At 39.4% G+C, this 307-nt stretch overlaps 1 protein-coding gene across 1 annotated transcript in view; it reads left to right on the top strand.

Annotated features, from left to right (window-relative positions):
- LOC119586686 (putative neural-cadherin 2) overlaps positions 1–307 on the top strand; it is a 43,803-nt gene that overhangs the window by 33,012 nt on the left and 10,484 nt on the right. The window lies entirely within an intron of this gene.

Below are 307 nucleotides of genomic sequence, written 5' to 3'. Positions count from 1 at the left end.
AGACTAAAGACTTACGTATAACGTGTTGAAGCTTAAGGCAAGGGAGATTTTCCTACTGCTTCTGTAGATTATCAGTAACGAGGACAGAATCTCTTTCTTTGTATACCTGCTGTAGACTATGCGGAGGGTAGGGTACGTTTACTCTTGCTGTTGGTTTCCCTCTTATATATACGACTTAGTTCTAAGGAGCTTCCGTGTGGTGTTATGGTGTTGAGTTTATTACTGAGATACTTAGGGGCATTGTGATTCACGGTTTGTCAGAAGGGAGAATTTATATCTTGAAAAGCAGTTGTTTTTCTCATACAAT

The sequence above is a fragment of the Penaeus monodon genome, chromosome 21 (assembly GCF_015228065.2).
Source record: "Penaeus monodon isolate SGIC_2016 chromosome 21, NSTDA_Pmon_1, whole genome shotgun sequence".
NCBI lineage: Eukaryota > Metazoa > Arthropoda > Malacostraca > Decapoda > Penaeidae > Penaeus > Penaeus monodon.
Note: the sequence above shows the minus strand (reverse complement) of the source record. Positions and strands in the feature narration are given on the sequence as shown.